This window comes from Grampus griseus (assembly GCF_964374135.1).
Source record: "Grampus griseus genome assembly, chromosome: 15".
NCBI lineage: Eukaryota > Metazoa > Chordata > Mammalia > Artiodactyla > Delphinidae > Grampus > Grampus griseus.
The window spans coordinates 83,022,813-83,038,702 of NC_139009.1; positions in this window are offsets into that span (position 1 = coordinate 83,022,813).

Consider the following 15,890-nt stretch of genomic DNA (forward strand, 5'->3'; position numbering starts at 1 on the left):
GCCTCCTGTCAGCATTACGGTGAGTTGTATAATTATTTCATTATATATTACTATGTAATAATAATAGAAATAAAGTGCACAATAAATGTAATGCGCTTGAATCATCCCGAAACCATTCCCCCCCACCCCAGGTCCATGGAAAAATTGTCTTCCATGAAACTGGTCCGTGGTGCCAAAAATGTTGGGGACCACTGACTTAAAGGACTCCCTCCTTGGTCATTTATACCCTTTCCCTGATAGAACTTGCTACATTCAGACCCCAACTTCTGGAATAAGGGGTTCATTCTTTTTGGCTTGAGACATTAGGGTTATAAAGCTATTACCTCAGGGATGGGTCATTTACTAAGTGCTTTATGCCCATGGGTATTTGCCCCTCACATCAGGTCTCTAGAGCGTGATCTGATAGAGAGAAGGGCAGGAGTTATCCAACAGTGAGCAGGGCAAGGTGCACTGTGATAGAGCAAAAGCTCTCGTTTCCTCTGAAACACCTTGTCTGATGTTGGCTGTAACTCATGTATCAGATCAGGCTTGAGGTCCAGAGGGCAGCGCAAGCGCTCGACTTAAATCATTGGGTCCAGCCTCCTCATCCTCATAATTCACTATTGATGAACAACACTTCTAACCAGAGCTGAGCATCTGCAGTCTGGCCTTTCTTGGTCCCCATCCCTACCCCAGGTGTGTTGATAACAAAGAAACCACAAAACGTCCTAACAAGGAGAGAGGAGAGAAACAAAGTTAGACAATCCACAACCTGGGCTTTCTTCTGATATATGAGGGCTTATGAGAGTCAGACTGGATTTACTGGAGTTTTATATTGGATCCCAGGTGTCGGTACTATATATGCAGCCACTCACCCATATTCTAAACTGAAAGGTCACATGCCCCTCAATAATGTGCAATTTGGAAATAACATCTAGACGTGACCCCATGCCTGTCCAAGGTGTCATTATTTTGATACATTCACCAAAATTTTGGCACTCAAAATCTATCCCCAACCACTTTCCTTCAGGAAAAGTCCAGGCAAGCTTGTGGGTAAGGGAAAAGCAGAAACTCCCTTAAAAAAAAAATGCTCTAGGCTTGAAGTGTCAAGATTTTTTCCTAGTGCTACCTCAGATGAGATGTATGTGTTGGTCTTGTCCCCTGGCCCATCCATCTAAGGAGTCCTGCCCAGGATGTTCCTGGGAACTCTTGTGTAGCGAGTATATTTGTAGTTTTCATTACCACGAGGATGGGCATTGTCTTCTTGGACAATCGCAAAAATAACATTTTAGTATTACTCATGGGAAAGCTGTTTGTTGAGTGTTGTTTCTTTAACTGGACATCTAGCAAAATTGATCCTAACACCCTCACAGAAGAAGTACGTGGCTTTAAAAGCAGAGCCACAGGGCTTCCCTGGTGGCACAGTGGTTAAGAATCCATCTGCCAATGCAGGGGACATGGGTTCAATCCCTGGTCTGGGAAGGTCCCACATACCGCGGAGCAACTAATCCCATGTGCCACAACTACCGCGCCTGCGCTGTAGAGCCCGTGAGCCACAACTACTGAGCCTGTGTGCCACAACTACTGAAGCCTAGAGCCTGTGCTCCACAACAAGAGAAGCCATCACAATGAGAAGCCTGTGCACCACAGCGAAGAGTAGCCCCCACTACTCGCCACAACTAGAGAAAGCCCACATGCAGCAACGAAGACCCAACGCAGCCAAAAATAAATAAATAAAATAATAACTTTATTTTAAAAAATAAATAAAAGTAGAGCCACAGACATATACCCAGAGAAAACTCTAATTGGAAAAGCTAAATGCACCCCAATGTTCATAGCAGCACTATTTACAATAGCCAGGACATGGAAGCAACGTAGATATCCCTCAACGGATGAATGGATAAAGAAGATGTGATATATATACAGTGGAATATTACTCAGCCATAAAAAAGAAGGAAATAATGCCATTTGCAGCAACGTGGGTAGACCTAGAGATTATCATACTAACTGAAGTCAGAGAAAGATAAATATCATATGATATCACTTATATGTGGAATCTTAAAAAAATGATATAAATGAACTTATTTACAGAACAGAAACAGACATAGAAAACAAACTTACGGTTATCAAAGGGGAAAGGGGGGTGGGGGAGGGATAAATTAGGTGCTTGGGATTAACAGATACACACTGCTATATTTAAGATAGATTAACAACAAGAACCTACTGTATAGCACAGGCAGCTATACAGTATATATACTGTATACATATGTGTATATGTACATCTGTATATGTATGTACATATATATATGTATAACTGAATCACTGTGCTGTATACCTAACACGATATGGTACATCAACTGTATTTCAATTAAAAAAAAAAAAAGCCACAGGGAGCTCACAGATTATCCAAAGAAATAACTTCAAACATGGCCCCAGAGCTTTGATTCACTGCTCTAGCATCCCTGGGAGATGAGGCAGGGGCCGTCCTCCTGGAGGTAAAGTCTGGGCCTCTAGGGAGGCTTGAGGAATCTGAGGGGTCCTGGACATGTGGGAGGTGAGCTGAACGCTGGGACCCGGTTTTCCTCTCAGATGTCCCCATTTTTCAAGCCGTCATCATCTCCAGGGGCAGAGACTGTTGGCTGTCCACCAAAATCCAGTCTTCTTTCCTCCTGGACTCAAGGCTACAGCACTTTTCTCAGCCTCCCGCGTAGCCTGGAGCGGCCACGAAACAGCAGAAGTGAGAAGAAGTGACAGCGCTGCCCAGGCCTGGTCTGTAAAGCCGCCGTGAGCTCCTCTTCATGCCCTTTGCCCCCTGACCTCTAGCTGGATGGTACCACCCAGGGCCGCTTTGGAAGCCAGGTGGAAGTGGCAGGCGACCTCAGCCCAGGCTCCTGAGTGAGGCAGAGCCCCTGCTGACCCTGTGTAGGACTATTAGAGAGAAAGGTGTTTCTCCCCTGATCCACGGCATGTTAGGGCCCCTTGGTCACAGCAGGTTAGCCTTTTAGTCAAGGGCATCCTACTCATCGCTCATTTCCGCGGTTTACCCTCCTCCTTCACCCCCTCCCCTCTCTGCCATGTGAGGCCCTCGTCCCTTCTTGTCTGGACTGTCACGGCAGCCTTCTCACTGGGAGGTAAAGGCTGTGTGGAGGCCACACCTGGACGCGGAGGCCTGCACACACGTGCCGGGCCGGCCCTCACCCTGCGGCTTCCTCAGCCAGAAATGCCCATCTCTCCCCAGCTGTGGCCAGAGCTGCTCCAGGTGTTTCCTCAAAACCCTCCACACCCCACGTCCCACCCCTGTAGCAGGAGTGAACATAAACCTTTAAGTTAAAGGGTCCAGAGATAAGAAAGGAAGCTACAAACAAAAAACCAGATGGAAGCAGCTGGGACCAAGACGGTGATGAATCTGACCTCCAACAGACCCCGAGTCTCATTATACGCTGACTTTACCATATTTGCATATTAAATGTCACACCCGCCAGCGGCCAGGACCAGACATTAAGGACCAAGAAAGGATAAAAAGAGGGTGACACCCCACTCCCTGGGGAGAAGCCCCGCCCCTTCCCCATAGACTAATGCATAGGCCTCCCCACCATCAGCCTCACTCCTCCTCTCTCTGTCTTTAAGATTAAATCCCTCTCCGCACACGGGAGAGAAACTGATCTGGGAACTTAGTTCCCGCTTCTCCAGTCTCTGGCCACTGAATGCAGCTCGTGCTGTGCTGATCTCAGCTTCGGCTTCGTTCCTGGCTGCTCGAAGCCGAATGGAACAGGAACCAGAGAGCCTGGCCAGGCTGGGGGCCAGGCCGGGTCCATAGGACTTAATTTGGTAACACAACCTTCATCTCCTCTACATCTGGCGAACTCCTACTCATCCTCGCGTTGTGGACGCCTTCCCAGGTATCCCATAACTCTGCCACGTGGCTCTCGCTGTCCTGGCAGCCCCAGAAGGCAGGTCTGTGTGCTGGACACTCCTCTCCCCGGTGCCTTGCCCGGTGGCCACCCACTGCGGGTGTTTGACAGATGAACCAGTGAATGAGTGACAGTTTCCCCCTACTGGATGCTGCCATCTGAAAAGCCAAGGCTCTTTCCCCCAGAGTCAAGTGCTCAGACATTGGGGCACAAGCAATAGGATTAGGAAAGCTTCACGGTCAGGGCTGTCAGGCCACCAAGTTCCCCCTTGGCGTCCCCCTCACTTCCCCCCTCTGGTCTCAGTTCCCTTGGTGCCTCGTGCACTTGGAGAAACAGGAGGGAGGGAAGGGCAGAGGTCTGAAACATGGGGTACTTTCCAGTCTGTCAAGGGTGGTGGTCTCCCTCTGTAGGAAGCCATAAACTGTCAGGATGTCCCTCCTGTCCAACTGAAACAGGAGGGAAGGGGGCAGGGCACAACCTTTAAAAGATTGACATAGCTGTTGAGGACACAACAAATACTGGTTAGAACCCGCCAGGCCCAAGATGGCAGACGGCTTGGCATCCAGTAGACTTTGAGCCTTATTATATGCTCATTGTAATACATTAGCTAGGGGGCTGCCCTGGTGGTGCAGTGGTTAAGAATCCACCTGCCAATGCAGGGGACACGGGTTCGAGCCCTGGTCTGGAAAGATCCCACATGCCGCGGAGCAACTAAGCCCATGCGCCACAACTACTGAGCCTGCGCTCTAGAGCCCACGAGCCACAACTACTGAGCCTGCAAGCCACAACTACTGAGCCCGTGTGCACAACTACTGAAGCCCGTGCGCCACAACTACTGACCCTGTGCTCTAGAGCCCTCAAGCCACTCCTCCTGAGCCCGTGTGCCACAACTACTGAAGCCCGTGCACCACAACTACTGAGCCCGTGTGCCTAGAGCCCGTGCTCTGCAACAAGAGAAGCCACCGCAATGAGAAGCCCACACACCGCAACGAAGAGTAGCCCCTGCTCACCGCAACTAGAGAAAGCCCGTGTGCAGCGACAAAGACCCAACGCAGCCAAAAAAAAAAAGAGAAATACATTAACTAAATGACACACCCACAGGTGCCATGACAGTTCTGAGGCCGACCATAAAAGGCCAAAAAGTGGGCGGTGGCTCAATTCCCGGAAATCTCCGCCCCTTCCCCAAAATAGTTGGAATAATCCCCCCACTCATTAGCCTATGAAATTACCCAGCCCATAAAAACTAGCCAGCCCATGTTTCAGGGCCTCTCGCCTTCTGAGATGGCCCACACTCTGCCTGAGGAGTGTGTTTCTCCCAGGGCCCCTCTCTCTTTCCGAGATGACCCCATGCCCTGGGGCACTTTCGCCTTTTGAGGCGGTCTGCATTCTGTCTATGCAAATGTGTATCTCTCTAAATAAATCCGCTTCTTTTTTAAAAATTTATTTTGGCTGCACCAGGTCTTAGTTGAGGCATATGGGATCTTTAGCTGTGGCACGTGGGCTTCTTAATTGTGGCATGCTTGTGGGATCTAGTTCCCTGACCAGGGATCGACCCCAGCCCCCGCACTGGGAGCACAGAGTCTTACCCAGTGGACCACCAGGGAATCCCCTAAATAAATCCACTTCTTACCCATCACTTTGCCTCGTGCTGAATTCCTTCTGGGCTGAGACATCAAGAACCTGAACTTCATTAAGTCCTGAGACCAGGTGTGTGGTCTTAAAGACTGTGGGTTCAAGTCCCAGCCTGAGCTGTTCGGTTGCACTGCTGTTCAGCCCCACGGGCACAGGTGGGGCAGGTAGTTCTCCAGCTCCGCCTCCAGCCTCTGCGGAGGTAACAGTACTGTGAGCTGAGGGGCTGCCATGGTGACCAGGAGTCTGAGAAGAGCCCCGTGGTCCTGAAGCCTCCTGTCTCTCGGGGGTCCTCACCACTGCACCTGTACGGGTGGCCACAGTGACAGGCTGCTGGGGCCGAGGAAGAACCAGAACCACCTTATTCCGGCAGCATCCCCCATGCTGAGCCGAGAAACTCCTGACCTCAGAGTCTCCACTCTGGGGAGGATGCTTAGTGATGGCTTCATCTGGGAGAGGAGGTGGCACGAACTGACCTGCTCAGGAAAGCAGTGGAGAGAAACAGGGAAGGCAGACATTTCACGTGGCTCCAACCTACTGACCTACTTGTTAGAAACGCCCCCTCCAGTATCGCTGAGAGATGGAGGCCGTTCTCTCTTCTTTGACCTCATGGACGTTTTTTTCTGTTCTATAATAGCAAGACGTTTTTATGATGTGAAGCTGCCCATAAGTCATTTTTCCCAGGTCCCGTGGTTATGCTGACCATTTGTGGGCTTGCAACAAATGACCAGAAAGAAGTAGTTCAACAAACACAACTCACTGAACGTAAGCTTTTCTTTTATGGCAAAGAAATACAGCAAAATCTAAGCACTAGCTTTCTAAACTATCCATGTGAGCGAGTTATTTACAAACATGACTCAGATGGTAGAAATGACCTAGAGTTTTCCCCAGTGAGTCAGCTTATGTTTATGTAAAGGGTGGGAGGGGCAGACTCGGGGCTGGGAATCCAGAACCGTGGGCTCCAGCTCAGCGCAGCTCTGCCACCTGTTCTGACTACACGGAGGCTGTGTCTTCTGTCAGGTTGTTTGCTTCTCTGTTTATCTAGGGCCCTTTGGGTTCTGCAGCCTGTGTTGTCCCCTTGCAGGAGATGTGGGACTCCAGCCCAGTTGCGTAAAGAAGGATGCATCCCGCGGTGCTGTCCAGTGTCTTAAAATTCCTGTCATAATGCGTTTAAATTCTTTGGGGGAGAAATATTTCTAACACCTGGTCTTTGCACTCTGATTTCTTGTGAAAGTACTCCTGGACCTCCTTTCCCCATCTCCTGACCTTTAAGTATTTCAGTAGTTTCCCCAGCTCTCCTTTCCTCCAGAATTTTTCTGAAAAGTCTTCAATTTGAACGTCACGGTCAGTTTAAGGTTATGTGCAGGATTATCTTACGGCCTTTCTTCGGCTGGTACTTAATTCTGTTTTGGAGGAAAATTACCCTTCCCCGTTGCCCCCGCTGCACAACACGGCAGACAAAAGACATTTGCAGAATCATCAACTTTTAATGATTCTGCTGAAATGGGCCTCGTCAGAGGCTGCGATAATGGTGAATGTGTGTCTGCTTTGAGATTCCCAGCCGGGCCCCAAGGCGGCTCGGGTTCTTACCTGTCCCCTTTATCAAATCTGGCCATCAGATACCATCGGATTGATTTCACCTGGGGCCCTCGGACGCAGGAAGCAATCAGGACGGCTTGGCTCAGGGTTTAGGGTGAGCTGCGAGGGGCAGGGCCTGCATGCGCTCCCAGGGCCATTGAAATGGTTTGAGTCCTAGAAAGAAATGTTAGGAGCTCCAAACTGTGAAGAGAAAATGACGGAGTCAAATCGATATTAACGTTTCTAACACCAAATCGTAAAGCCTTTAACATTTTTTGTAGCAACGTGAACTTAGCGTGGAATATGGGCTACCCGACAGAATGTTCCTGATGTGGTGTGGCGGAGGGAACCCCTGCCTGGGCAGTGGGAAGGCAGCCAGGGCTCACACACTAGACCAAGGTCTTCCTCCTGGATGTGGCCCTGCTCTTGCACGAACCTGCTTGCCTCCTACAAGCGTGCACCCCAGGCACCCCCGTCTCAGTCCTGGGTCAGCGTGGGGTTCCGTGACACACGCCTGGATCCTTGGTATAAAGTCCCCCTTTGTGCTTAATCCCGCTTGAATTGGTTTTTGTTACTTGTAAACGAAACTCTGAAGGCAAGAATCCAGGGCCCCTTGGCCACCCCCCTTTCCCTTTCCACAACAGGGCAATCTAGTTCGTTGATTAAAGAGAGCAATAAAATATCAAAGCCTTTAAACCGACCTCCACAGGTTTAGGGTATCTACTTGAAGAGCGCTTTTGCTGTAATTATCCAAGTAAGTCATTTGTTGCCTATTATGTAAGTTTGTAGTTATCATGTTTGTCATTTAGGGTCTGTCTCTTTCTGCTGGGTTCCATGCAAGGTAGGGTAGGGATCTTTGTTTTCATCACTGTTCTATCAAGTGTCTGGTAGGGGCTCTATATATCTCAGAAGAATGATAAGCGCAGTCTTGCTGCAAACACCCTTAACAGGAGTCCTACTATTAGAAATAACCCTGCTAGGTCACTATCAATTCAATTCTTTACCTTACCTCCAAAGGGATGGATGAGGAAAAGCTAGGATGGATGAGGAAAAGAGGCTTCACACGTCATTTGATCTGGTGTCATTTTATAGTTGAAGGAAAACTGTCCCAAGTCTCACAACCACAGAGCAACAGCCCAGGATTAGAGCTTGGGTCTCCCTGCTCGGCTATCTTTCTGCTACAGCAAATACTCTCTCATTCTTGGTCCTTGTGGGTGAGACATCGGACAAGGGCTGCCTTTCCCTCTACTTCCTAATGATGAGCATGGCACAGGACACAAAGTTAACCAGATGGGAGAGGGTTTAGCCTTCCTGCCCCCAAAGCACCAGCGACACAGAAGCTACAGACCCAAGAACTGTGGCAATCCGTTATCTTTCTACTCTAACCTTTAGAACAGGGGTTATTGGACTAGCCCGAAGTTGTATCTTGGACCCGAGAAGAGGGGACAGCCCAGGCAGTTTCTAAGATGAGTCACACTGTTTTTCTGAGCCCTGATTTTCCAGATTCAACCACTTCCTTGATGAAGTAGTCAACCTCCAAATTGCTTTGCCCTGGCCATCAAGATAGCGCCCAGGAGAAAATCAGATCCCCTTTTGACAGATAACAGAATAAATGGCCATGAATATTCACAGCATGCTGAAACCCCTGTGGTTTAGCACAGGGAAAAATAAAAACAAATCCAGGAAATGCTGGTGGTGTGTGTCCAACTCCTGAGGCTGCCCAGCGGACAGATCATTGGGAAGAATTCAGGAATGGAGTGGTTAGGTGAATGTATCAGGACAATTTAGCCGTATGTCTCATTAACAGACCAAAGAGCGAATCTGTTCACCAAGGCTGCAGTGAGAAAGTGCAACGCGCTGCTGAACTGTGATCGTCTCAGAGTATTTCCCTTTTATTTCTCACCCATGATTCATAATAGCTTAAAGCAGAGCGATGTACATATGGTGGTCAAGGTATAAAAAGAAGTTAGAAAAACAAGTTAGAAATAAGATGTAGCAATAAGATGAAAACTCTGATAATCTGGCATGAAATTAATTCTATACATGTATTTTTTTCTTAATATCCAAAAACTGGGGAAAGCTAGTTGCTTGGCATTTGGAGAGCTCTGGAAATGGAGAAGAACCAGTCCCAGATGCCAGAAGACGGATGGTTCCTCTGGAAATGTACAACTGGGGTACACTTGGAGAGGTTTTGCTTCGAAAAACAAAAACTCCCTTGATTTATCACCACCAGGGGGTGAATTTTCTTTCACAGAAGTCCGTTCCACAGTCCTTGTTATCTGAGATAGCTAGTCAAGACAGACGCTAGCTGTGGTTACCCTTGGCTGGCGAATAATTTGGCATCCCATCAAACTGACATTCTTTAAATATTTTTTCAACATTTTCTTAGTTGGGGCAGAAAGAACAGATTGTCTACTAAGGAAAACTGTATACCTCTTTCTTTATGTTCGGAATAAAGGATTTATTCTATGCCTGTGAAAGACAAAAACGCACCGGATAATTAAGGAGATGATTTTATTTGGGCTATTGAAGAGGAAGAACATAATTAATGAGGAACAACGTCTCGATGTAAAGGGAGGGGGCCTGGTTTTATAGAGGCAGGAGGACCAGGTTATCTAAATCAAATGGAGAAGACAGGTTCTTTGCAATTAAGGTCAGCTGTTTCCCAGAGCACAAGAAAGTGGGGTGGGGGAGATTTCGGGATGCAAAGGGGTGGGGGTTTTTTTCCATTGCTTTTTTTCCAGGAGCACAGGGTTCTTCCGGTCAAGCCAAACATCACCATGCCCTAAACGACAACATCTGAATTTTTCTAGAATTGTCTTTCATGTCACCGTTTTCCCTGATATTTATAACTGGGCAGCATAAATCACTCACACTCACAAAGACCTGCTCAAATCATCTTCTGGCTTGTGTGTGGCCAACCCTGCCCTACTTTTCTGAACTTCTTGTTCCCCAGTTTTCTTTTGCTATTTTCTCAATCTGGCAGTTGTGTGGCGAAACCATTCAAGAGTTTACAACGTAGATAATAAAAGGAATCACTCGCGTCCAGTTACCAGCAGTGGACATTAGGCATTATCTTAGGTGACCATCATCCGGTTGGTCTGAGGTTCAGGGCTGGGTCTGTGCAGGTCTGTTCAGGACGATTGTATACAGCACGGTACCAAAGTGCTCTGTAGAAGTATGTTGGCACTGCTGAGGAATGGTGGCTGCTTGATTGAGTTTTTTTGTTTGCTTTTTCCCCCAGTGAGGGTAAGTTACATTTTGCCAGTTATGTGAAGAGTCCTCTGTGCAAGCTGGCCTTGATGGGCACCCTACTTCCCATTTATTCTAATGATTTCTTAAATTATTATTGAGATGTAACTCACCAATCCTAAAATTCACCCTTCTAAAGTGTATAATTGAATGATTTGTTGTATATTCACAGGGCTGTACAACTACCACTACCATCTAATTCCAGAAGATTTAAAAATACCTCAAAAAAAACAAAAAATAAAAAAAAATACCTCAAAAAGAAGCCCATGCCCATTTTTTTTAATATTTACTTATTTATTTAGGCTGTGCCGGGTCTTAGTCGCAGCATGCGGAATCCTTAGTTGCAGCATGTGGGATCTAGTTGCCCGACCAGGGATCAAACCCGGGCCCCTTGCATTGGGAGCGCAGAGTCTTACCCACTGGACCACCAGGGAAGTCCTGAAGCCCATAGCCATTTACAGCCATTTCCCATTGCTCCCCGTCCCCAGCTCCTGACAACCTTTAATCTATTTTCTGTCTCTATCGATTTGCCTCTTCTGGACATTTCATGTGAATGCAGTCATAGAATATACGGCTTCTTTTTGTGCGTGTGACTTCTTTCACTTGCCATAACGTTTCAAGGTTCATCCGCGTTGTGGCATGTATCAGTACTTCATTTCTTTTTATTGCTAAGTAATATTTCACTGTATGGATATACCACATTTTCTTTATCCATTCATTGGTTGATGGACATTTGGATTGTTTCCAACGTTTGACTATTATGAATAAGACTGTTATGAACATTTCTGTACAAGTGTTGGCTTAGACATACATTTTCATTTCTCCTGGGTGTATACCTAGGAGTAGCATTTCTGAGTCATGTGGTAATTCTGTGGTTAGCTTTTTGAGGAAGTGCTAGCCTGTTTCCCAAAGCGGCTCTACTGTTTTACATTCCCGCCAGCAATGTAGCAGGGCTCTGATTTCTCCACATCCTTGCTGACACTTGTCACCGTACATCCTCCTTAGCACAGACACCCTAGTGTGTGTGAAGTGGCATCTCACCGTGGGTTTGATTTGCATTTCCTCATGACTCATCCCTTGAGCATCTTCTTCTGTGCTTCTTGGCCATTTGTATATCTTCTCTGGAGAAAAACGATTCTCATTTCTTACTTGGGTTATCTTTTGACTGCTGAGTTGTAAGAGCTCTTTATGTATTCTGGATACTAATCCCTTATCAGATAGAAAATTCGCAAATACTTTCTCTCACGCTGTGGGTCGTCTTTTCACTTTCTTGATAGTGTTCTTTGAAGCACAATAGATTTTAATTTGGATGAATTTCGGTTTATTTTTTGCTTTTCTTGCTTGTGCTTCAAACGATATTTTAGTACCACTTAGAGCTTCTTGCCCCGGGCAGCTGGCTGACTTGATCTGCTCCAGGCTAGGGCCTTGAAAACTTTAGAAAACACCATTGCGCGATGTATATTGCTATAATTACAGTGATTCTCCTCAAAGACGGCATTGGTGACAGCATCCAAATCCCTGAGCGTCAGCTCAGAAACCTCCAAAGACACACACCGTGGGGCAAAGTGGTACCAACTCTTCCTGTTTGAAATTTCCAAAGACCTTCACCCTTTTCAATTCTCTAATTCAGTATTTCCCCAAGTGAATTTTTTGGAAAGTTCTTCCCACAAGACACCTGCAGAAAAAGGGCCCTAGGGTCCAAGAGGGCTTGCCAAGCTCTCTGGAAGATTCACAATACGTGTTAGGATACTAAAGTCTCTGAGAAGTTCGGCAATGAATAAACAGGTCTAAACCAACGTTCCTCAAATTCTTTGAGCAAGAAACTGTTACAGACAAGGAACTTAACACGTGTTTGAACAAGTGCACATTTGAATGGTCAGGAAAGGATAGGCTATCAGAGGGAACTCCTAATGACCTAACACAACGCAAGTCTATTAGTAGTCATGTCAGAGAGCAACGTGGATCCCAGGGTCCTCCACTGCACTCTAGCCACACCATCTGGAACACGTGGCCTCCAAAATATTCGGGGAAGAGAGAGAGTGTAGAAGCTGAGTGGGAGATGTTTATGGGCTGGACCTAGGCGTCGCCCACACTCCCTTGGCCGGAATAGTCTCATTTCTCAAGATGCATTCTGGCCTCTCTGTGCACTTAGAAGGAAAAGTTTAGTGACACATCGTGTGGTACTGGCCACACACGCTTTTGAAGCACTGCTTAACTGGCCTATGTGGCCTTAGAATGGGCATAATGTCGGTTGAGGGCACGAACCTCAAAAGCCCCGAGGGCACTTTGCCCTTCACTCCTGGACCAGCTCCATCTTGCCTCTGAGCTCTGCCCTCTTTGCAGAGCCAGAGGAGCATCACCTACTCCCTCCCTGCACTTCCACTGCCATCATTCATGTGTACTTCTAGAAAAAACCGAGGGATGTTTGGAAGATCGCATGCCAAAAACATTTTACATTTTTATTTCATCAGAAACATTTGACAGTAGCCATTGAACTGATGACTCTAGAAGGCTCCACTGAGAACCAGGTCAGCGGGTTACTAACATGGGCATCTGGGTCACGAACAGACCAGACGGGGTCCTGAAAAACTGACCCAGCTGGTGCATGAACACTGCCCACCTATAGCCTTTATCATTTAGACAGGCAATAAAAAGGAGGAGGGGGAGGGGAGGGGATGCTACAGGTAAATATTTGATGTTTTCCCAGAAAACAATCCTAGGTCTTGGTGTGGCATCAGGAGACATCCGGAGCTCTGCGGTCTAAGGACATAAATAGCCTGAAAGACACGTTAATATTTTACACCAAAAAATCAATACCTCCCTACTGAGCGCATAGGATGCTATTATGCCTCATCAAAGTGTATTTAAAGTCTTTCCAACATCAAGTGGTGTGGCAAAGGCGAGTAAAACCCGCTGGGTGTGAGGCGATGAAAAACGAACCCGGGAATAGGTTGATAAACTGGTTTAGAAAGATGCTGTGTGCGCCTGGCACCTGCGGTGCTCCGGATGGCCTCCCAGGTGGGAAGCAGGCCTGGCGCAGCCTGTCTGTCCATCTGTCCGTCCGAGGCGGCTCGGCCTGCCCCGTGCCCCAGGCAGCGGCCAAGACCAGCCTGGGTCCTGCCCGACAGTGGGGGCTGCGGAGGGTGGACCCCCAAGGCTGGGTGGTCCTTGGTGCCCAGACATGAGACAAAGCTGGTTTTGGATGCAGTGTGGTAACTGGCAAAGAGCACCGGCTTGGGAGCCAAAACCTGGTTTTGCCGCTGTGTGACCCTGTACAAGTCGCCTACTTCCCCTACCCCATTCCGCAGGCTCCCCGCCCCCCGCACGGCTGCTTCCTCCCCTGGGCCCAGGATGGCGGTGCCGCTGTCTGCCGGTCCTTCGCTTTCTCTCTGAGCATCCTCATCTCTTTCTGCCGGTCCTCGCTGCCCCGCGCTCCAGCCACGGCGTCGGGGGCGGCGCTGTTTCTCTCCGGGCTCCACCTTTGAGCAACGGGGCAGCCTCTTCCTCATCGGTCTCCACGGTTCCGCCCACTCACCTGAGAGCGAGAAGCATCTCGTTTTCCACCCACCCGAGCGGTTGGGAGGATGAAGCGTGGTCATGCACGTAAGTGTGAACGCGCTGCTGGCCACAAGCAGACGCTCACAACATACCAAGGATTGGTGTTCGTTACTCATGTAACTGGTGGTCCCAAGGCAAACAGAAGAGGGAGCTTCCAAGAGCTCGTGATGGGGATTGTGTTCAGAGTTACGAGGAAGAAGAGAAAACACGTATCCCATGGCACTGGTTAGTGCGGAAGGTATTCTGTCTACAGCAGAGGGCAGCTTCAGGACAGAAGGTGGCCCTTCCATATGCTTCTTTTCTCCCACAAGTATTTCCCAAATAGCCCCTCATTTGTTGCAGATACTCGTTTCCTTGTTAGAGGCTGAGCCATCTTTTCCGGAGTGTCTGCTCAGCGACCTGGTATTCCCCTATCACTGCACAGTAGGATACTTCTGGGGTTCCAAAATGAATACTGTAACCCGATCTGACCGGTTCGGCTGTCACCCTATACCCTGAGGCCAAGGCTGTACAGCTGTACCTTTGTAAAAACCCCAAACCCACTGAAAAGCGTCCACAAATAATGTGGATAAGTTTCAAGGAGAGGAAAAGGCAAAGGTTCCACTTACATCACACCAGAAAACATCAGAAAAATCAGCTGTTCACATCTCTCACCCGAAGTTCCACTTCCTAAGGCGGGCACGTATCTCTTCTGGTCCAGCTCCTCCCCTCCCTTTCTGCACACTCCTTGCCCCACTCCACCCACAAGCTCTCTCTATACCCTCTGCTCATTTGCATCCTTGCTCAGAAAAACAAAGTTGCTGCTTTGGGTTATACCCACAGGAAAGCAGAAAAGGAGAAATTAATCAAGGGGTGATATTTTCCTAGTCACAAGGAAAATGTAAATTCATCTTTAATAGTTTTTAGTTTTTATATGCTAAGATTTATTTTTCTCCCTTCTAGTAGCAAAATAGCAAGAAATGAAAGTCTCCGGTCTGGTTAGGGAAATGTAATTTACTTACTGTTTCTCTCCTGTAAGTTCCTAGTCTGGAGAAAATACTCTCAGAATGTCTAAAGTGAAATTTAGTTTTTACTTCGCTTTGAGGCTAAGTAGCCTAGTAAAGAAATACAGAGGAGGACTTCTCTGGTGGTGCAGTGGTTAAGAATCCACCTGCCAATGCAGGAAACACGGGTTCGAGCCCTGGTCCGGGAAGATCCCACAAGCAGCGGAGCAACTAAGCCCACGTGCCACAGCTACTGAGCCTGTGCTCTGGAGCCCGCGAGCCACAACTACTGAGTCTGTGTGCCACAACTACTGAAGCCCGCGTGCCTAGAGCCCGTGCTCCGCAACAAGAGAAGCCACTGCCATGAGAAGCCCACGCACCACAACGAAGAGTAGCCCGCCGCAACTAGAGAAAGCCCACGTGCAGCAACGAAGGCTCAATGCAGCCAAAAATAAATATAAAATAATAAATAAAAATTAAAAAAAAAGAAATACAGAGGAGTTGAATTTTCTGTAAGATACATTTTCCTAAGGATCCCACTCAATTTAAAATGCACAGGGACTTCCCTGGTGGCACAGCGGTTAAGAATCCACCTGCCAATGCAGGGGACACGGTTTCGAGCCCTGGTCCGGGACGATCCCACATGCCGCGGAGCAACTAAGCCTGTGAGCCACAACTACTGAGCCCACGTGCTGCAACTACTGAAGCCCACATGCCTAGAGCCCGTGCTCCACAACAAGAGAAGCCACCACAATGAGAAGTCCGTGCATGGCAACGAAGAGTATCCCCCGCTCACCACAACTAGAGAAAGCCTGCGTGCAGCAACGAAGACCCAACACGGCCGAAAAATAAGTAACACTTAAAAAAAAATCATTTAAGGGCTTCCCTGGTGGCGCAGTGGTTGAGAGTCCGCCTGCCGATGCAGGGGATGCGGGTTCGTGCCTTGGTCCGGGAAGATCCCACTTGCCGCGGAGCGGCTGGGCCAGTGAGCCATGGCCGC